Source organism: Hakea prostrata, chromosome 2 (genome assembly GCF_041222555.1).
Source record: "Hakea prostrata isolate BN-2017 chromosome 2, UWA_Hpros_2, whole genome shotgun sequence".
NCBI lineage: Eukaryota > Viridiplantae > Streptophyta > Magnoliopsida > Proteales > Proteaceae > Hakea > Hakea prostrata.
Genome location: NC_142601.1, coordinates 10,328,482 through 10,350,994, shown reverse-complemented (window position 1 = coordinate 10,350,994; position 22,513 = coordinate 10,328,482). Strand labels below are relative to the sequence as shown.

Below are 22,513 nucleotides of genomic sequence, written 5' to 3'. Positions count from 1 at the left end.
TAACACTATTACATTTGAATATTTAATGTCTATTTTGTCCTTATAGAGTTAAAAAATCAAATACAAAACTATCCTCCTTTAAAAAACACCATAACAAGTACTAATTTTGCCGATTGTATTTTTATTATTTTGAATTCCAAAAAGAAAAAGAAAAAGAAAAGAAGGAGACTATCTAAATTATTGGTTTTTTTGGTAAGAAAAAGAACTTCTTAAAATTAATAACGTCAAATTAGATAGTAGATAAATGAAAACCTAATGGAGGTACAAACTTCCTAAATTGATAACATCAAATTGGAAAAATAATACCAAATTAAAAGGTACATACAAAAAGTTTAATTTTTTTCTTAATTACTAAGATAATAATATAATTTAATATAAAGTATAAATAAGTAGAATTAAAACTTTAAAATCATTTTAGAATTTTTAAACAAATAAAAATTGCCATGTCATCACTTAATTAATGGAGTTTTAAGGTACGAGACAATAATAACTATAGTTAAAGTCTAATGTTGAATTAGTAATTTTAAAAAGTATAGGTGGATAAAGTAATAATTAAGCTATAACATAGGGAGCAACAGTAATTATCTGAAGAAAAAAATTCACCATAAAAATATATTAATTGATAAATAATTATTAATACCCTTTATACTATAGTTTAATCAATCCTTGTTGGTTATGAAATTAAAATTATCGCCTCACTTCTGATGTTGTTTAGAGATCATTAAGTTTAAATGTATAATGTCAATTTTACCTTTTATTAGAATTAATTAACAAGCCAAAAGATGGTATTATCTTCATTTGGCAAAACCATTGGAATACCAATTTGCCCTTATTTTATTGTCATTTTAGATTTTAAAGAGATTGTTTCATACTGAAAATAAATAAATAACAACAAACTTAAAGTTATTTTTGGACTTCTGTTAGTACTATTTGAACAAACAAAAATTTTTTTTTGGGTCAAAATAATATTCTTATTTCATATAGAAAACAATCTCAACATTTTGATGGGTAGTGTACTAAAGAACCTCACCCTTCATCAACAACTGAAACATGAAGTTGAGGGAGTGAACACTCATCAATTATGTCTTCTCTGCTTCTTTAGTTCTGATGATGTCCAAAATTGCTGCATTAAGTAGTGTTAGTATTTCTGAATGAATCCTCCATGTTGAAGACGATGATGGAGAAGCCATTCATTTCCATCTATGTAAGAGATGTCTATGTATTGTGACCTTTGTTTAATGTTAATGTTTACAGAACAGTCTTCTTTGGAGAATATAAAAGTGAAGTTGAGGGAGTGAAGACTCATCAATTATGTCTTCTCTGCTTCTTTAGTTCTGATGATGTCCAAAATTGCTGCATTAAGTAGTGTTAGTATTTCTGAATGAATCCTCCATGTTGAAGACGATGATGGAGAAGCCATTCATTTCCATATATGTAAGAGATGTCTATGTACTTGTGACACATAGGGTAGCTTAATTGTTTGCTATATGACACCCTTGAGTTCTCACTAGCTCCTGGTCCAACACTTTTATATTCTCCAAAGAAGACGTCTAAACATTAACATTAAACAAAGGCTTAATCAATTATTTTCAAGAGGACTAATCTTTGAAACATAAGAGCAAGAAACACAAACTGGTCTCTGGAGGAATCATTCCAATCATTCCATCCATCTGATGATATCACATCATGCATGTATGAATTGGCAAAGATAACAGTTGCATAGTGTTGATGTGAAAAATATAATTTTAGCTCCATAGTTCGCTCTTGATCCAGACCTTGCTCCTGAGACCAAAACAAAGTGAAAGTGGCTAGGCTCGAGGGAAACCCTGAATTGGACAGAAGCTTCCATATCCGTTGCGGGATATGAGGGATCCTCCGTACGCACAGAGCATGGGAAAAGACAGTCGTGGGGTCCTTCATCCTTGCTAAGAAGTCTTCCGCGAGTACAAGTACAGTGCTATCCCTAGTTTAACTCTTTCCATGGATCCTCCCGAGAAGTGCTATATCCCAAAAAGTCTTTAATATACAGCTCTTGGCTTAGCACGTGAATCTTTGACCTTACTCCACATGGCTATCCTCGGCCCGTATGATTTTGGTGGATAACATTAGCCCCCTAGTCTTTATGATGTCCCTTTCGTCATAAAGAATATGCAACTCGAGTCCCCATTATTCTTGGGTTTGATGTGCTTCGAGGAGCCAAAATGACTTCTCCAAGGGAAAACAGAACGTTTTCCTCAACCATTTCTGAGCGTAGACAAACTTGTGTCTTTAATGCGGGCATCATGAGCTGACAGTTATATCAATGGATCATGTCATTCTAAACGGAAGGCATGTCGTTTCAGATGCTCCAGTGATTGCCACGTTGCTTCAACAATTATTTCCCCTTGGGAGCAGGAAAAGTAAGGCGAGATAGGTTTCATTGTTTATCCATCAAATGTTTTTGTAAAATGACCCTTGGTTACTTCTTCTTTGTTCCTGTAGTGGATTTCAAATCGCAGAAGACCTTTCAGTCCTCTTCTTCCTCACTGTTTCTTTAATCCTTCAAATAGAGAAGAAATGGGTAGGAAGATTGCCAATAGGTCTAGACCGTTCGCCAGGGCTTCACAGGACGAAGTTGGGAGAGAACAAGATCCTTCGGATAGTACGTACAGTCCTCCTTCATCGCCACTAGGTTCATCACTCGAACGGGCGGAGCCCCCAGGTTATACCACCGAAGAAGGTAAGGCTTCGAGTTTTTGCCTCAACTTCTTTCTTTTGCTAGGCATAAAACCTGGTCAGGACCTTTCAATTATCCCATCCTTCTTTGCCGTCGCCATATTTTGTTAATGCAAAAAGCTTTTAGGATTCCTGATGAATATCCCGTAAGATTACCTGGCCTTAACGAGAGAGCAAATCGGCTGAAGGAAGGGGAGATTCCCCTTTATTTTGATTCCATATTGGGTGGTTTGAGCCTCCCACTGTGTTCTTTTGTCAAGCAAACCTTGGAGTACTACGGCCTTAACCCAGGTATGTTGGCTCCAAATGGTTGGAGATACCTCATAGGTTTCATGGGGTGTTGCCATCGCCTCAACATAGGTTGTAACCTATCGGTATTTCGCGGTGCTTCTTACATTCGAGCCTTAGGAAGAATGGGGGTGGTATAGCTTTAGCAAGCGGGGTACTCCCACTTAAGTTTGAGATCCTGGAAAAAGGGCTCGCTTCCCATAAAATATGAGAGATGGGCGGATAGGTATATTGCCCTGCAAAATCCCTCAAGAGTGTGCTTCCTCTTCCTGGCCTCTCCTATCCAAGAATGATATTAAGAGGTTAAACCGCAAACCTTCCCTAAGTAAGGGAGAGAGATATTGTTATAATATTCTTGTTAGAGGAAAAGGCGATCATGTCCATGGCAGAGAAATGGACTTCGAAGCCTCTTTGCTGCTTTGGGGGGTAATGGTTGGTGAGTCCCCTTTTCTTCCATCTTGGCGCAAATCCAACTCTTTTGTTTGTTTTTTTTGTTTTTTTTTTTTTTTTTTTCTTTTTTCTGAGAAGTATCTTTCTTTTGTAGTTCCCAATATGTCCTTTAGCAGGGATGACCTTCTCCAACGTTACATACTAAGGAGAACGGCAGCCATGCTGGAGCTAGGGAAATCCAAGGACTCAAAAGGTGGAAGCTCCACTCCCCTGCGAGACTTCCCGATCCTGCGGCCGAGGTCCCCTTAGACTCCGAGTTGATGACCATGGAAGAAGTCATTCGAGGAGTAAAGGAGGAAGTTGACAAGTCAGCAGTCAGGGAGGATGAATCGCCCATTTACGTGTCCAGCGGAGGCAGTCCTCGAGAAGTGATTTCAAGAGGAGGTATAAATGTGAAGGAAAGTCGTAAGCGACTTGCATCTCGTCCCATGACCAAAGGCAAGAAAAAAATGATGAAGGCTAGTTTAGCCGACAAAGTTTCTACGGACATCTCGATGGCAACCTCTGGAAGTCCTTCTCTAGGGGTTTCCATTGGGGAAAGATCCTCTCGAAGAATTGCTTCCAGAGCCAGCAAGTCCAATCCAGCATCAAGGACTTTAGATTCCTGTTTTTTAGAGATCTTTGGAGATACTCCACCCGTCAGCTCTTCTCGTCCAACAACAGCAGCACCATTCTCAGGAACACCAACACCGCCAACTGCATCTGCAACGGCAACACCAGCAGCTCCATCAGTAGTAAAACCATCAACAATGATAGTTCTTCCAGCAATCATACCCCCGGTTGATGCAGCAATGGCACCATCTGCATTATCAGCACCAGCCTCAGCAACAACAGTAGTACCGACACCAGCAACACCTTCCTCGAAAATGCCACCAGTCGCCCAGGAGCCTGGAATCCCTGAAAGGATTCCCAAACCTTCTTCTTATTCTAGGTTGGGATAGCAGGAGAGATAACTTGGGCCAGGGAGTGGATGGAGAGCAGAGTGGTAGTAGAAGACAAGTCATCCTCGGACTGGACTACCCTGCACTCTCTGACTTCACAAATTGCCCAGTAAGTTATTATTAGTCACCTGGTGCTTCCCTTATTTCTTTCTCATCCTTCTCTCTCCTCTTTTTTATAGGAGCGCTTATCGCACCGTCTCCCTGACCGAAGGACTCATTTGCCGGAGTAGATACCTGTCTTCCGAGGTATCTTCCATGACCAGAAGCCTATCTGATCGCCTCGACTTTAAGGATTCCTTGAAAAAGGAGCACGACACAGCCATTGGCGAGAGGGATACGCTCCAGAGGAAGGTCAAGTACTTGGAAGGAAAATTGGAGTTGCTCTCATAAAACAATGCCCAATACAAAGCTCAGAGGGATGAGGCTATTGAGATGCAGAGAGCCACAGACAGGGTCTGCAATGATTATTTCAGGGCAAAAAAGGAGATAGAGGCCAGAAGGTTCAAACTGCAAGTACAAGTCCATGAATTGAAAGAGTCTTTGGCCAATCTCTTGAAATAGAAGGAGACCCTCACAGGCAAATGTGAGCAGTCAGAGCACGAGTTGGGAGTCCTTCGTTTTGCATGGGAGCATAACCAGTCTGTGATTTTTAGGCTGATTGAAGAGGCCAACGTGAGTCAGAGGAAAGCGCGGGATGCCATCAAAAGGGTTGAAGAGCTCAGGAGGGAGCTGCTTGACTCTACTACCCCTGGTTTCAAGCTAGAGTTGGATGAGGCTTTCAAGCTGATGATAGCAAGGCTTCCTGCGGACGTTTCTTCAACTGGATGCATCCTTCACAGGGGACGTCCTCATCCTCCTCCAAAGAAGCAGCTCAGACCTCCGGCCCCTCTCACGCTCCTGTTGCAACCCTTGATCTCAAGGCCTCTGAAGAAGTTATGGATACCGTTCCCCTACTGCAAATTAATCCGGATGGCTCTATGATAGGGATTTTGCTTGGGAGCAGTGCCTATGTGGCACTGCTCCGAGCAGCCAAAGGTCATGATTAATATGTACACAGAACCTTCAATCGCAACCACACAAAATGCACATGTGCGATTAAAATAACTTAAGTGACTAGTAAACCGGTTTTTTACAACCTAACTCAAACCCAAACAATGGATCGAACCAGTATTTGTTTTCACTCTCACATTTAACTTCTCTCTTCCAGTGACTTCTCATCTCCTCAAAATCCGGCTATGTCTCATCTGTGGTTATGCCACCCCTGTAAACAAACCCCCGCCCCCTTTCTGGTTCGTTCCTTCCTCCACAACCACACACACACTTTCTCTCCAATTTGCTTATTCCTGCTAAGGTAGGCATTAGAAAGTATGTTTGTTCTCGTCTTTCAATGATTTGTCCCAAATCTAGCTATTAAATTTTCTCAAAAGAAAAAAAAAAAAAAAAAAAAAGATGAAAAACCAAAATATGAGGTCATCGGTTTTTAAAGCCCCATGCTTGTGAATCTCAGGGACCTTATCTCTTCTTTGCTTTTGAAAATTCTCAGAATGGAAGAAGTCCTAGGATTTGCGACATATGATTTCAACTTTTTAGAATTCTCCCCTTGTTCAGAGCTATAGAGTAATCCATCTTCGACCAAATATGATCACTAGCAGAGTAACACTGTAACGGTGCACCTAATGAGGTGCAATAGCTAAACAACATCTATACTTGGCATCTCTCTTTGCCAAGGGAAACCATAATCAGACTAAGAAGCTTTGAATGCAGTTAAACATTAGAGATTATGTCCGAAAATTCTCACTTTGTATGATTTCCTTTTTTTTTTGCTTGGTTGGGTGGAGACAAGAAAACTAGTTATCAGATGGGTTGATTCTTTGCATGAACAAATTCATGTTTTCTACCGCAAAAAAAAAAAATAAAAAAAAATTGTAGACAATAGCTGAGGCCCTCAGTTTAGGTTGTCTTCCTCTTTACATGTCCTCATTCTACAACAAAACTGATGATCATAAGGAACAAGCAAATTGGAGAGAAAGTGTGTGTGTGGTAGTGGAGGAAGGAAAGAAGCAGAAAGGGGGCGGGGGTTTGTTTCCAAGGGTGGCATAACCAGACGTCACCGGATTTTGAGGAGATGAGACGTCGCTAGAAGAGAGATCGTCGGAGAATAGAAAAAAAAAGCAGCTTTGATTCGATCGATAAAGGGGAGAGATAAAGCATCGCTTGTTGAAGATTGATTTTCTTTTTCGTCCTTCGTTTGTTCGGTTTGATCGAGGTCAAATCCGGTGAAATTTGGCAAAGAATATGTTTAGTTTTCACTTCGATCTCACTTTTGTGAATCAGAATTTGATATCGTGGTCCTAACTTTAAGCAACTAGGCTTCATTCGTTGATTCCATCGAGAGTTGGCTTGTGGTAGTTGGTGGCGGGGGAAATCTGAAGTTTCTGGGCAGAGAGACGTCACCGGATTTTGAGGAGATGAGACATCGCTGGAAGAGAGAAGTTAAATGTGAGAGTGAAAACAAATACTAGTTCGATCCATTGTTTGGGTTTGAGTTAGGTTGTAAAAACTAGTTTATTAGTCAGTTAAGTTAATTTAATCGCACATGTGCATTTTGTGCCGCTGCGATTGAAGATTCTGTCTTCATATTAATCGTGACCTTTGGCTGCTCGGAGCAATGCCACGTAGGCACTGCTTCCAAGCAAAATTCCTATGATAGTGACCACCCCTGAAGATGCCAGCCTGACTTTTCCGCCTTTGCTATAAACAATATCTTTTGTTCTCTTTTCTCTTTTTCTATATGGTGAGCTCATTTTCTAGCTGTAACTCTTTTTATGAATGGAGAACTTTTCTTTTTACGCGTTCTTGCTAAATTTTTCGGAAGGAGATGCTAGGAATATCTGCAGCTTCAGGGCTCGCCTTATTAGCAAAGGGACCCCTGCTTTAGGAAGATCGCCTATTGGTCCTCCATCCCAGTGTCCTCCGTTGAAAGTTAATTAGTTTTTTGACTTTCTTCTTGAAGACTAATGGTTCCCAATGTTAAGGGATACCACTTTGTTGCCTTTATTTGGAAAGTGGATCATAAAGAGCAATATATGCCTCCAACTTAGCGGGGACCCTGGGTCCTGTTTAGACAACTGCCACTTTCCTCATGTAGACTTCACAAATACTTTTCAGCGGTGAAGTGAAGGCTTAAGAAGCACTCACTTTTCTTGTCTGCGAGAAGTTGTTCATCTATGAACTGTCACACTGACGCCCAAAGTGAGCTTGACACCTCTGATTCCTCTAAAGGACATGCTTTTAGGTGTTGTTAGGCTCCACCGTTTGCGGTCATGCACATTTAACCAAGGAAAGTGGATTCCGCGAGCAGGGTCGCGAATTCATCTCTCACAATCATGCATTCCCTCGAAGAGGAGCAGATCCTCCCAAAAGTGAGGTTATTGACGATATCTCCTGGTTGACCCTTAAAAGGGGGGGGGGGGAGGTATTCAGAGACACTAAGTCCCCGGATGATCCGGCTCCTACTAGGCTCCATTTTTCTTGAACTAGTCCACCTCTCCTTGGATATAATGACCTTACAGCGAGGAAGGTTTAATATTCCCTAGGCCGAGCCTTCCGTGAGAGTGACTAGTTTGTCTTTAGCAATACATGCCATGGCAAAAAGGTTGATGGTGCCATGCAACACGCGTAGCCTCGCTCACCCTTGGCAGCATAGGAGATAGCCGAGTGGATGCTGCAGTCATCCAACAAGGTTTTATTCCTTCACTTCTGCAGGGGCTCCTGTTCTTGAGTGATTTCGATCATGTGGGAGAAATTCAGAGTTTCTCCCTGGAGGTAGGTTAAAGCCAGCTCACTGAAGGACCTCGACACGCCTTTCCCACTATTGTTAAGTGATTGACTCTTTTGTTTGCTTCCATAGCGATCAACCACCAGGAGTATGGTGTTAACGTCCTCAACTACGGCAGCTATATCTCAACGCTCTGCTCCCCCTAGGGAGGTGCATAAATATGCCCTTAAGGGCCCTTAGTCTCTTGAGTCTCAGAATTTACTTCAAGATTATAGATCATGGACATTTTAGAGAGGCCGATAATTCCTTTGCTCACTCTACCTAATCCTGGGATCCCAATAGCTGCTCTTCGTCCTACGTCGATACCCCTCACGGGACACGCCTACTCGCTTTTTCAATTCACTCACCAAAGATGGAGAGAGCTGAATTTGCTTGCAGCGTGCAAGGCTACAAGAGAGAGCGTAGGCGGTCCTTCATTTGAGGGGGACGCCTACTTCGGGAGTACTAGGGGGAACGCATGTGGGTGCGAGGTTAGAGAGATGAACATGTGATTCACTCCAAAGGGGAGGATCAAAAAACACTCAAGGATAACCTTATCCCACTCCTTTCCTTTGAAGACTGACATTCCTTCTCGAGGTACGAGAACTTGATATCCCCATCGTCCTCCATCCGTCACGGGTTTGCAGCAAGGATTTTGACGAAAAAAGGAATGAAGGGAGAGCCAGCGATCTTTTTGTTAGCAATTTCCCACGGCGCCAATGTTGGTGTGAAAAGAAATATAATCTTAGCTCCATAGTTTGCTCTTGATCCAGACCTTGCTCTTGAAACCAAAACAAAGTGAAAGTGGGCCGCCTCTAAGGACGAGAAGCCACCTCCGACAATCGAGTTAGTCTAGGCCAGCAAATCAAGACTCCATCGTGGAGTAAAGCCCAAAGAGATGAGAAAGATCATGCTCTTCCAGGGTTAGAAAGCGAAAGAGTGATGGATAGAATGTTCATAGCTTAACCCATTCGGGCTTGATGAGGAATTATATAGCTGATCCATACCTAAAGAAGTAGTTGATGCTTCTTAGCTGTTGGATGTTTACTTTAAGGTGGAGATGGCTTCATGCATCTGTGAAGATTAACAACCTGGATGATTTGACCGTCTGTCCGCCATGCCGTCCTATCATGGGATGGGCCATCAATGCCTACTACGTCCGCGCCATGCAGCCGTTTGGACATAGGGGCTGATGGCGCTAGGCTCGAGGGAAACCCTAAATTGGATGAAGCTTCCATATCTGCTGCGGGATATGAGGGATCCTTCGTATGCTCGGAGGCGTGGGAAAAGACAATTATGGGGTCCTTCATCCTTGCCAAGAAGTCTTCCGCGAGTACAAGTAATGCGCTATCCCTGGTTTAACTCTTGCCATGGGTCCTCCCGAGAAGTACTATATCCCGAAAAGTCTTTAATATATGGCTCTTGGCTTAGCACGTGAATCTTTGACCTTATTCCATGTGGCTATCCCCAGCCCGTATGATTTTGGTGGATAACACATAGGCACCCCAAGCTCTCCCAAGCCACAATTTTCCTACTCCATTGATAATACAATACACAAACGAAAATCTTGTCTTTTCACTTGCAAACCTTCCATGAGCCGTGATTGATCCAGTGATCACTCCTAGAACTTGTTTAGCTATTGAGTTAATGGTGCAAATCCGTGTCAAGTAGCAACCTCCAACATGGGTTAGTAATAGAAGATATGGAGAAAAAGTGTGGCTTTTGATAAAAATGGAAAGTCTGATTGGAATGGTCTTGGCATACCATACAAGAAGGGGTAGTAATTGTTTGTTACAATGATTCACTCTTTTATCTTCAAGAACGAACTAATGAGAAAAGTGTTCTGAAGAGCGACCTTTACAGAACATGCAAGACTTGCTCTTCCAACAAAACAAAAACTTGATAAAACGGTTTCGACAGGCAGAGCCACCCCATGGCCGGGGGAGGGGGGAGCTCCCCAAATTTTTTGAAATTCCCCTCGTTTTTCTTTATTTTTTATTTTTTAAAATTTTATAAAAAGATCCCTTTGGCTCTTTTTCCTTGCGTGAATGTGTGAAATATCACCACTTGCACCCCCAATTGCAAAAAAATTTAACTATGAAGACAAAGGGTGGAAAGGTCATTGTATTTTTTAGGCTTTTCACTTGTTTTTGATTTTGTAAGAAATTAGTATTAATTTTGGATCAATATTGGTAGTTTATTTTTTTAATATTAGTGGTAGAAATTTTGTAATCATTATTTGGCCCCTCCTGATGTTAAATCTTGACTCTACTCCTTTTGACGGTGAAGGTCTCTAGAGACCACACACCTACCACCCACTGCTCATAAAACCTCTAAGCTTGATAAGTAGAAGCTTAAGCCTAGTTAGGAATCTGTAAAGCAATGATTGAATAACAGATAGATATATGTATGTACCTCATTGAGTGATCTGGCATTCCCAAAGATGAAATCAATGGATCCTTGGATAAAACACTCCTTAAAGTAATGCCTCCCTTGGACATCAAGAAGTGTATCTTGTGCACCATAAAATCCACAACCGTAAAATGCAGCTTGGTCACCTGCAATTCTCAGTGCCACTGCCTGCCCACCAATAACTTCACCTGGATCAGGCGCTGGAGCTGTATTCTTCATCATCAATACCCCGGAAAGTAATTCAAACAAATCAGTTCTCTTTGTCTATTATCCAATATATAGTTATAACAAGATCAATATTGACTGGTTAGGAAACCAAAATATCTCAAGTTTCAAGGTATTTTGTGGGCAAAATTCAACTTGTTATGAGTGCTCAAATGTGATTAAAACTTGTCAAAAATTTGCTGGTTGTAGTTGATTTAAACTGGGTTTTTCGAAATTTTATATGATCTTGAAAAACTGAGATTTTGAACCATGGTTACAGCTAACACCCAAGTTAAATAATATCAAATCACCACAAAATTTGGTTACCCAAAAGCTAATATTATAGGCTACGAAGTTAGGAGCCAAAATGGCAACTGAAGAGCTGTTAACGGTGCCTCCAGTGATGTTAGCAGAATCATTCCATTCTATGTATGTTTTCAAATATCCCCTTCCTTGGAATATCAAGTTTGTCTTGTCAACATCCACAACCAACTTCTCCCTGTCTCAGCAAACTTAATTCATTAATTTGAGATCAAATAGTACTACTCAATTGGTTTTCAATGTTTGATATTATGAAGATAATTACCTGTAAACACCGGAATTAATAAAGATTAGTGTTCTAGTGGGACTTGTATCAGGGACAGCGTTTATGGCCTCTTGCACACTAGTGAAGTTGGCGCATTCCTTGTTCAGATCCACCGAAGGAGGAGAGAAACACCATATTCTGATACAATCCAAGATGTGAATGTATCAGTGCCATCACATTCCATGTTGTGTTTCCTAGCACGTCTGGATATTGGGTTGGTAATTATGCGCTTCAAGACAGAGAGAAGCTCATCAATGCCAGTTTGCAGCTAGGCAATCTCAAGGCTTTTTACTGCACCAGTAGTTGGGCTGTTGGTAGAAGAATGAGGATGGATTTCTCTGAAAGGACTTAGAATGGCCAGGAGTGTGAAGACAATGACTGAAAGGCAAAATACAATGTTGGTTTTGGGTCTCATGGTTGAACTGTTGTAAGCTAGGGAGCCGTGGTGGTGCTAGTGTTTGCTCACGTTCTTTTGATGTGGGTGTGAGGGGGGAAGAGGTGTAACATCTCATAATTCGGGGAGAGGAGATCTCTAGAGAGAGTTATGTATAGGTGATGTATAGGTGGGTGTTGGTTAGCTTGGAAGTAAAGAGTAGGATACAAGAGCCTGTGTCTTTTAATGGTTGGCATGCTGAGTTTTCTGTGACTTGGTGGCCGCCGGTTGGACAGCTGATGGGATCAACTTATGAGATGGTCAAGCTATATCTTGCTTAGAGCCAGCCTTAGCACACAATGCAAGTTAGGTGAGGGTACCAATAGGCCATGACTTTTTTTAATCTAATTCAAGCATTTATTTAATTAGAAATTAAGGATTGTGTTTCTTTGACATGCATCCTTCCTTTCATCACACATAGAAAGGAGGCTCCATATATCTCTCAGCATTGATAAAATGGATTATATATACTCGAAGGTGGACCCTCCAAGAGAGCAGAATCTTATATTTCAATGGATAAAGAATCCTAACTCAGGGGAGGGGTCCAATTCCCAACGGTGATAAATAAACATGTAGAATCCTTGAATCCATGGGCAGACTAACGGTATCATCAACCTGCTCTTGGTGTGGATTGGCCCCTGGAATCAACAGATCATCTTTTTTGAATGCCCATTTGCTAAGGCTATCTGGTTTGGTTCCCACCTTTCTCAAATGCTTACTCCTTCTACTGACTCACTCTTAGCAGACTGGCTCTCTGCTTGGTGTGCTCTCAGAAAGAAAGACAAAAAACTTGCATCTGAACACTTTAGCAGGGCCTCATTTATTATATGATCTATTTTTTTTTATAAACCAAGAAAAATGCATTAAGTTGAAAATTGGTAGCAGTTACAAATACTAGATATTGTTCTATTACAGTTATCCTCTAAAATAGTTGCCGTATAGGCACGTTCCTCCAAAAGATTCTGGAGCATCGGGTGCTGAAAGGTTTTATAAACCATTCTTTTTGTTAATATTGCCAAGTCAATCAGCATTGTTAGTCCTTGGAGATTCCATTTCTGTTTTGTAGGCCATGGTAGTAGTTCTGCAATATGTTGATTATTTGTCCAGATTTCATCTATTGTTTGCCCTTCGACCTTCATTTCTTTAATTCCTTGTTGTATACCCATAAGCATGGCCTCCAGGATTGTACAATTCTTCTGTTTTCCAAAATCGATGTGCCGCAGGTGCCCATCTATATAAGCTCCGGTGCTCCACCCCGTGGTTCCTAATTCATGGTTAAAAACCCCTGCACATAGGAAAATATTTTTGTTAGAATGGACTAATGTTGTACATCAATTTTTCTGAATTTCGTTAAGATCATAAATTTGTGTCGTTTGGAAAATGTCTTTTTCCTCCCTTTGTAAGTATAAGGCTTTTACCCATGTTTGAGTGTTCCTTATCACCCTCAAATGGTTAGGTGTTTTTTGATTAAACACCTTTTCATTCCTTTCTTTCCAGATGAAATAGATGATATGATGAATATGGACATGAACCATCTACAGTTATCCTTTGTTAGTTGTGAACACATATTCTGACACCAGTTTAAAAAGGATATGTCATTCCATCTTTCGGTGCGTAGACCTAGCGGTCCAGCTGCGTGGACTCTCTTTCCCCATTCGCATGAAATGAAGATGTGCCACGTTGTTTCTTCCTCCTTCCCACATATTGCGCAATCTGACTGTGAGTGTGTCCATGCCGCAATTTTTTATCTTATCGGTAATCCTGCATTCAATAAACGCCAGGAAAAAATTTTAAATTTGGGATGAATTGGTAGTTTCCACATTTGGTACCACCATTGTGCAAACTGGTAGTCATGGTTTGTGAATCGTAGTTTCAGCATTTCCCTGTAGGCCCTTTTTACCGAAAAATCTCCATTTGGAGAGATCAGTGTGGTCCATGAGTCTTCACGGTCTGATAGATTTATTGTGAGATCTGAAGTTGGCCACCCGTTATCCTGTTGATTCTGTAGAGTAGAGGCCACCTCTTTCACAGTTGACTGTCGTGGCCATCTTAAGAAGTTGTGTTGTCTTGTTGAGCTTTGTTGTTGATTGATTTCCCACGGGTCAAACCAGAACGATCTATTTATTATATGATCTATTTGGCTTGCTCGCAACAACTTCATTTTTAATGGCATTGACACTAATCCAATTGAGGTGATTTCCAAAGCTTCTTCAGCCTACTGGAAATTTTCTTCGGTTTGGAGGCCTCTTCCTCCACTTCCTACTGAATGGACTCCACCTACTGAAGGATGGTTAAAAATTAACTTTGATGTTGCTTACTCGGATTTGGCAAATCATGGTGGTATTGGCTTTATTGGTAGAGTATGGAACAGGGACATCATCTTTGTGATCTCGGATGAGCTGCTTATGAGTTCAAGCTTAATTGGTTTGGATGCGATCAAAGCTGCTCTTCGGTTTGCTTTGACTTATGGCTATCGCAAAATTATTATTGAATCGGATAGCCTTGTTGCTGTTAAAGCTATTTCATAAGATGTTAGTGTCCCTCTGGTTGCAGCCCCTGTTGTCGCAGATATTTTGGATATTGCTGCTCCTCCAGCCCAAGTTTTGTTCTCCTTTATCCCGCGCTCTATTAATATTGTTGCGGACTCTTTGGCCCTGTGTGGCTTTTCCCTTGGTTCCAGGCATTGACCTGTGAGCTCCCCTTGGCTTCAAGAGGTGCTTACTCTTGAACCAGGCTTTTGTTCTCCTGCTGTTGATCCTTCTGAATAAATATCTTTTCAAAAAAAATAAAAATAAATAACAGTATCATAATAATAATATCATTGCCTATGTTTTGTACTTCCAGAGTATGTCTAACTGATGTTTAATGCAAGCCCTCTTTTTCCACCAAAACTGCTTATTTTTTATGCCCTTGTATAATCTTTTGCATCTTCTCAATAGCAGCCCATAATCTGCAAATGATAATTGCACGATCACAATTCACAAGCTCTCTTTATACTCCTAGATGGTTTCCTTCACTTTCAGGAAGCAACGTTAGTAAACTCAAAACTTTTTGGCATCTGTTTCTTTCTTGTGACTGGACTAAGCATTTATTGGTAGGACCATTAGGATTAAGAACTGAGTTTGCCAAGGCCAACTCATTGCTAGACATGTGCATAGTTTGAGGACTGAGATCTCGTGAGATATCTCGCTTTTTCCCAACCTTGAGACAAGATTAGGTGTGTAACTGGAGAGTCACAATATCTCGGCTGAGATCTTAGTTCCACCAGGATTTTGGTTGACCCACTTCATACCATGTCTTGGTCCAGATGAGCCAAGATAACTCGATCTCGTCTGGTCTCGCGCAGGTCATCTCCCCCTTACTGTTTACATTCTTTTTGCTAGAGTGTTTGCAGGAATCTTGGTTGGGATCCCACTTAACTTGCATCAACCGAGTGTTTAGAGCAGCTGCTTAGTGCTTAGTGCCTCATTGATTTTGCTCTTAACTCTCATCTGTAACTTATAAATACACTGATTTGTAATGTAAGATTGTGAACAAATGAACATGTTTGATATATTGTTTGACTTTAAACATTTATGTATTTCATGTTTTATAAGTCAGCATGTTCACTCCTTTAGGGTATTGGTTTTAAAATTAGGCCAAGTTGCAACTCATATCTACAATTGTTCTCTTACAAATCTAAGGCCACCACTTCTATGATTAGAAGCCTAAAATAACCTAAATACCAAATTCTATCCTAAATGATCCTTGAAATCCACCAAAATGGGTTGAGGTGGCAGAAATTACTAGATCTCGTCCAAGATCTCACGAGATCTCAGTTTTCTAGGGACTCGAGATCCCTATCGAGAACTCATACCATGAATGTGGGTCTCTCTTTGTAATGGAACGTTCAACTATTAACGTGGGTATTTTCAGTGATGAGTATTTCTTTCTGTAACGTATGGAAGGCAAGAAATTCAGAACATTTTTGTAAAACAACTTAGCATCCTGGTAAAGTATTGAATATTATATGTTTCTGGATTGATGAACTCAAGGTTAAGCCTTCAAACACCAACTATGATTTCTTGTCTTCTCTGACTATTAGTTCTTTCTATTGAACTTGAGAATGATTGGGATTGGAATTTAGTCAGTGATCCAACTCTAGTCGTGGCAGGTTTTCTGTTATTTTGCAGGGATGAAATGGTCTTGGGGACGGTTGCTGTTGTAAACAGGGGTACAGGTCAGAAACATTGAAGGTGTCCTTGGAGGAAGTGGTGGAGCATGGAGCATCAGTGGCAAGCCAACTGGAGATGCCTATTTTTGAAGATATGATCCAAGTGTCTGGAACTTCAGAATTTATTACCGAATCCTTTAGTCGAAGCTTGGCCTATTTTGCTAGTTCTGGTTTTGCTTCAGCTTGCAGAAGTATTACCAAGGTTCAAGATCTCGATTTTGAGGCCAGTTTTGGCCGGCGAGAAACCGAGATGGGTCGAAACAAAAGGATTTTTCTGAAAATTTCAGTGCCTGGTTTTTGGCATACACCTTATTCAGTGGCTTCTAAACACAATGAATGAGCTATTTTGTATATAAAAAAAATCATGAAAAGTACCATTTCATATCCTATTAAGTTAGAGACATAGGACTAGCGATAAATACAAAGAGTAGTTATCTAACATACTTCTGAGAGTTTAATACAATCAATATTCTATGACAACACAGATTGTCTTCAATAGCAGTAATTTTGGAATGTTTCTGCCTGTGGCATGTAAAGTCGTGTCAGTAGAGGTTTCCATTTAATTGTGATCATAGAAAAAAATTTCGAGGAAAATTCAAGTTTCGACCAGGTGAAAATGGGAAACCTAGGTGGGAAATTGGAAAATTTCGAGAAAGTTTAGGACTTTTTCGTGCAAGTTTCGATAGGTTTTAAGAAGTATTTTAGGGTGGGATGTAGCATTTAAGTTAATTAGAGTATAAAGAATACATTGACTGTATTTTGCTAAAAAAGTCAATGTAAATATGTCATTCAATGTACATAACATCAATGTAGAGTTGTTCGAAAAGTACGTTATAAACTTAATTATTTAAGCACATAACATTCAATATATATTTTCTAACTTAAAAATAGTAGATAATAAAAGGAAAATACAACTTAGTGCCAAAAGTGGATTCATTCTGTGAGTTGAGTAGTACTATGCCTTTAACATCCTCTCCTCCAACCAACAAACATAGACATCCCAGGACATTTTATGCCTATGGTTGTCAAGGTAATTGACAACTGCAACTTTATGAGTCTGGTCATTAAATACTTAAGATAACTAGTTTGAGGGAATACACAATTTCGATAGGGAAGTCCTGATGAAGGGACAGTCTTGATGAAGGGGTATTTGGGGAAACGGAAAATGAAATAAACAAAAAAATTGAAAATTTGGGAAAGTTACAAAATTTACAGGAAAAAGTCTCAGGTTTCCATGAAATTTCCCATGTTTCCCATGAAATTTGGGAATTTTTTTATATGAACCAGTTGAGTTGAACCAGGTTTCGACAAGTTTCGACAAAATTTCGACGGTTTTGATCGAAACTGAGGACTTTTTTTCGGTCCTCATGAGTTTCGTTTCGACTTTTAAAAATGCGAAATTTCAGAAATTTCGCATGCTTTGACTGAAATTTTGTATGTATCGACCGAAATTTGTACCATGATTCTGACAACGTTTTCCTTATTCGTAGATTCTTTGACCTCCCAAAAACTGTTTGCTTTTATTTAACAGTTCAAATTTCTTTAATTTTGAGGGGTTCCCCCCCCCCCCCCTCCACAAATGTAAAATTTGGGCATCACTTGATCTGCTATGCAACAAGTAATTCGACTGATACAACATTTTCCAAGTTTGCATTTCTTAACGCTTCTAATTCATAGAGTTTTTTTCAATCTAACACTTGAACTACCTTGCGTTGGAGGTTAGAGTTTGATTTATTACCCCATAAATCTTCTTTACATGAACTATTCTCTTTGTTCTCTTCTTTTCTATCTTTCTTTTTTTTTTTTTTTTTTTGGTGAAATTCATTTCTTCATAAATATTAAGTTATCCCACATAAGATTTATCCATTAGTGACTTTCACACCATGGGGTTAAATTGTTTGGATTGGATAGACTTCAAGATGCAACTAAAGTTATCCCACATAAGATTTCTCCATTAATGACTTCCCACACCATGGGGCTAAATTGTTTGGATTGGATAGACTTCAAGATCCATATTTGCATCTTCATACCATTTCGACTTTTTTCTTTCTTTCTTTTTCTGGTTAATTCACTTTCATTCATCAAGCCCAAACGGGCAGAGGACACAAAGAAACAAGACCTAATATCTATTGATAGATATCTATTCGATCAAATAGTCCTATTGGGCGACGACAAGGCCACCCGCCAGGGAATGAGGTACATTGTCCCCTAGGAAGAAAATAAAAACGAAATTGACTACAATAGTTAGCCAAGTCCCTAAGGTCCTTTCTAACATTCTCCAAATATAACGGGCTAGGTAAGTTTGCATCCACCAGCAAATTGACAAGACTTTCATTGGTCAAACTGAAGGAAGGATAAGCCAGCTTGAACTGCCCACTTTACAGCCTTTAGCACTACTATAGCTTCCCCCATGAGTGCATCTTCAAACACCTTTGGAATTGATTGAGCCATAATAACCTCTTGCTAACCATGCCTGGCAATAAACCCCACACCCCCATTTCCATCTTCCTCCTTAAATGCAGCATCACAGCATTCAACGTCCATATCAGGATTCAATTTCGCTTGTTCTCTAACTTCGTCTTGCCCCTTCTTCGCATCTACAAGTACCCTCCAAGCCTCTTCGAAAGCCATGTTGATTTGTCAAACCACTTCATGAGGAGAGACAACAGTGTTGTTAAACTGTAGCTCATTTCTTGCCTTCCACAGGTGCCAAACTACGAAGGAAAGTTTACATAATATTCTTCTACCCTCCTCACAAAATCTAACACCTCTCCATTGTTTAATCACATTTGCCAATGATGTTGGCTTTTGTTTAGGCAATAGCCAGTTCAGCCCACACCCAAACCATATGACCCTTGCAAAATCACATTCAAACAATAAATGAGAGCTAGAATCCACCTGGCACCCGCATCTCCTGCAGCCTCCATCCAAATCCACACCCCTCTTTAGTAGTTCTTCCCTAGGGCAAGCTACTGTACAAACTCTCCACATATAGTTCCTAATCTTTGGGAAAGTAATGTAAGAATATTTATATCCAAGATCGCATAGATCGACTAAAAACACCTTAGTATGATAATAGTACAAGATGATGATGAACATACATTGTTTAGGATCTATTGAAGACAAAATGCAACGAAATCTCTTTATCTTTAGTCTCCCTCTTTGAACGAACTTGAACTTGAAGTTGATTCTATGATCAATTTGATGTTGGATCAACGCCTAGGCAAATTCTGTCTCAAGTAAATAGCTGGATTAAATATCTAAATTTAGAACAAAAGGAAAATGAGAACCCTTAGATTATCTTAAGTGCATCAAATGATGATCATGTATTCTCAACAACAATAGAAGCAAATATTTGCTCATTAATACCACATAATTCTAATGTTGTGTTAATGTGTGCAGGGATTTTAACAAACGGATGAAGTCGGCAAGATGGAGTTTTGGGATTAGAGTAGATGGACATATACAGTCTGTTGATTTTGGTGGGCTTGAAAGCGAAGATTGTTTGGCAGCAACTCTAGTAGCTCTACAAGAAGGACTAAATGCTACCCAGGAAAAAGGACTGGAGGTGGAAGAAATTTGGACTAACTACACTACACTACCAAATCTCTTACCTAAACCTGTTAATTGTTTTTGACCAGTCCATGTAATACCCAACTTAATGTAGATAGCAAGTATAGTGCAAAATATGAGGATGAAAACATTCCCGGACCCGGTAATTCAGCAATGGATTACTAATATAGCTCTAAAGGCTACTTTTTCTAGGGTACAAGCCAATGGCTTCCAAATTTATGGTTGTAATTGTTTTTAAGTAATAGAACTTTCTTTTTGTATAAAAAAAAAATGATGTTGGATCTTCTCTTCTAGACTCCTCTCTATTCATTGGCTTGATGATATAACCTCTCTAACTAACGCATAGAATAATGTGATAATGATTAGGGTTTAGAGGAGGGACCTAGCATCCTTTATATAGGCAAATCCGTTAGATCATCCATCAAGATCTAACAGTCCCTATTAGCCCATACTAGCCAGTCCCAAAAAAGAGTTTTAGTAACTTTATATTACCCTATCAGACCAATAAAGAAACATAATCAAAGTGTAACACAATCAATAAAGCCCATCTTATGTGAAATATTTTCAAGTAATACACTTCCATATATTTTTCCACGTACTTGATGGTATAGTTTCCAAATTTCTGGTTCTTGAAGAAGAAGATTGAGCAGCCATCTCTCTGTATCTTTTATTAACAAGCAAATGGTATGCAGACTTAGTAGAGAAAATCCCATTCTTCACCCCACCCCATCTTCTCACATCCACCCCCACATTAGAAGTTAAATGAATTTTTCTCACTGCTAGAACATCCCTGCTATCAAAATTTTGCTTTGGAACCTCTACTTTCCATGTTCTAGTATGCTTAACAATTAGCTCATCCACTGTTTCGATTTCACACAATTGCGGCCTTGCTCCTTGAATCTACCTATCTCCCCACACCCTTACACTTGTCCTTGGATTGAGGTTTCTTCCATCTATTTATTTTGGCACGAACCTTTTTAGTATTTAAGAAATACAACTTGATATCAATTACTTAAAATGCATTCTCCATCATCAATTTTTTCAACAATAATTGGTCCCCGTAAAGAAAATGATACAATGGTGCTAATTCTGTATTGACTATTTGGAAGTGTTTTATATTGAATAAATATGACATAGTTTTAACAAATTAATTAAATATATATATATATATATATATATATATATATATATATATATATATATATATATGATACAACAATGGCATAACATACTTAGTACCATGCTTTCAATAGGCAAATTTTTAGGGCATGTGATTAGTCTTTGAAAAACCACTTTTTATTCTCCCTTTCATAGAAAAGAAATTGAATGGGCAACGTGGTTTTCTTTTTCTTCTTTTTTTTTTTTTTTGGTTGGGGGGGGGGGGGGGGGTTTGAAAGAAAGAAATGGTTGCAGTGTTTTGGGAATATCAGTTGAAGAATGAATATGTATCAATCAAGTTCCCCATGGCTACTTAAGAGTGTTTAGCTGATGTTTTCTGATGTTAGATGAAAAGAGCAAATAGAAAAAAATCATCATCATCCACTTCATTTTGAGAAGTAACAAGGACATGAAGTAACAATCTGCTTGCCAAACCAAGTCCAAGGATAACAAAATATTCCAAAGAAGAAGAAGACCACCAGCCCCTCTAACTGGAGAAGAGAAGCAAAAATACTACTTAAACTGAAACTATTACACAGATTGATCGAGGAACCTTTGATGACTTAACTTGTGATAGAACTATGTCCTCGCTCAATGACAATGGCAATAAATATGGCATGTAATTCCTTTGATAGCTGAGATAAAAAGCTTTTATTGCTCCCGTGATGGCTGAAACCGGCCAACCATCTTGGCCTCATTGAGAAGGACCAGGCATATCATCCTCTTTAAGCTTCTTTGTGGCATCAGCACCAGAATCATTGATAAGCTCTTCGTGCTTCCTTTTAGGAAGAGTAGCAGTAGGAGTCAAGCGACGCAAAGGAGCATCCTGCACTGGGGCCTTCCCTTTGTTTTCTTCGAACCTAATGAGAGAGGGGAAGGGAACTGAGCATTAGGTGGGTAATAACACAATAATGCCATAGGTTTGGAGGGGAAGAAGCATTCTGATTATATATTCTGGGTAGGGTGCAAAAGCCAACGGATTGTGAGTTTGAACAATAATCTCCATGTCTTCATAGGGAGAGAATTTCCTATTGATCTTGCTCTGCAGGGATTCCAATGTTGAAGAAGACTTGCACCATCATCATAAGAAAGCTATGAATGAGTACCAAATCCCCCTTTTCAGAATAAAAGTGCAGACTCAGGAACAACCAACTTAATGGATTCTAAAGCATGAAAGCATGAAAATCCATAAACACTTCATCATAGCAGATTTAGGAAACAGATGTGGGTATTGTGGGCAAGTAGAGTTATTGAGTGAGGGAGATGGAAGAGATCAACTCTGGTTTTTGGTATTGAAATGTTTACCTTCATGCCCTACTCTAATGACCCACTGATTTTTTGTTGAGCCCCAACATCCAACTTAACAGATGATATTAAATATTATTTCAGAGGAAAGGGCTTTGAGGACGTAGTTTCATGTTACATCATCAAATAGAGATTGGTAATGAAGTTGCACCCACTGACCCACATGATACCCACTTAAAGGGAAGCAAGGTGTGCTGAAACAGAGATTCCACTTGCCTGAGAACTACTTGTATAGCACCTTCAACCAGGTGGATTTCAACTACTCTCATCATACAAGTTAACCGAGATGCCATCAGGAATCCTACCCAGAATAAAAAACCCAATGCTAGACATCTTTCCCTCTCCCCTACTTTCTTCTTCCAGGGAACAAAAAAAAGTCTGTCGCTTCTCTTTTCCAGTTCAATCTCATTATGTCAAA

General features: G+C 39.7%; 1 pseudogene; it reads right to left on the bottom strand.

The window, feature by feature from the left end:
- Positions 1–1,368: 1,368 nt before the first annotated feature.
- On the bottom strand, positions 1,369–11,895 carry LOC149023688 (putative pectinesterase 14; annotated as a pseudogene).
- Between the last annotated feature and the right edge of the window lie 10,618 nt (positions 11,896–22,513).